Source organism: Aotus nancymaae, unplaced genomic scaffold, assembly GCF_030222135.1.
Source record: "Aotus nancymaae isolate 86718 unplaced genomic scaffold, 86718_ANA_hifiasm-v0.15.2.pri h1tg000014l, whole genome shotgun sequence".
Lineage (NCBI taxonomy): Eukaryota > Metazoa > Chordata > Mammalia > Primates > Aotidae > Aotus > Aotus nancymaae.
The window spans coordinates 94,622,566-94,623,361 of NW_026988425.1; the positions used below are offsets into that span (position 1 = coordinate 94,622,566).

The 796-nt window shown below is 35.6% G+C and overlaps 1 non-coding gene across 1 annotated transcript; it reads left to right on the forward strand.

Annotated features, from left to right (window-relative positions):
- The first annotated feature begins 348 nt into the window (after positions 1 to 348).
- LOC135275024 (small nucleolar RNA SNORA5) lies at positions 349 to 472 on the forward strand. The gene has a single exon (XR_010342747.1). It is a non-coding gene; the product is annotated as a small nucleolar RNA SNORA5 (small nucleolar RNA).
- Positions 473 to 796: the final 324 nt, after the last annotated feature.

Here is a 796-nt window from a genome sequence, read left to right on the forward strand (position 1 = left end):
TTGTGAAGAAACTATTCTAGTCCAAGGAAAGAGTCATCTGAAGGCATTAAAGGAGTAGTGGCTAGTGCTTACTCACACAGGGCCTAAGGAAGGTGGAATAAAGAAGTTTTCACACATTGAAAAAAAAAAAAACTGAAATAACCAAAAGCACCTACACCCAAGAAATGTTAAAAGGAGTCCTTCAGGCAGAATGAAAATGATACCAGGTAGGAATATTTTCCTATATGAAAGAATGAAGATCACCAGAAATGAGGAGATGGAGCAAAAGATGCATAGATAAATATGTCAGATTTTTTCTTATCATTTCAATCTCTTTAAAAGATAAGTCACTGCTTAAAAATAGTAATATGCAGTCAAGTCAAATTCAGTGCCCGTACCTGTCATAGTGGGGGCTGCCACAGCAAGCTCCACAGCTCATGAGCACTGGGTCGCCCACTCTGAGACCTGGGGATAAGTTTGGCTGTGGCCACTGTTAAAAAAAGAAAAATAATACACAAAATAATAATAATAATAATAATAAAGCACTGCGGGGTTTATAAGATCTGTAAAGGTAAAATGTGTGACAACAATAGTGCAAAGGCCAGGAAAAAAGAAATAGAGGTATGCTGTGGTAAATGTCTTATACAGAAAGTGATATATGTGTCTTACGAGTGAAGTGATGTAATATCAAAGGTCGAATATGATAACGATTTATACTATTAGCCTTAGAGTAACCTCTAAAATGGCTAAAATAAAAAACAGTCAGAAAAAAAGATAAAGTGGAGTTATGAAAGATATTCAGGTAATCCAAAAGAAG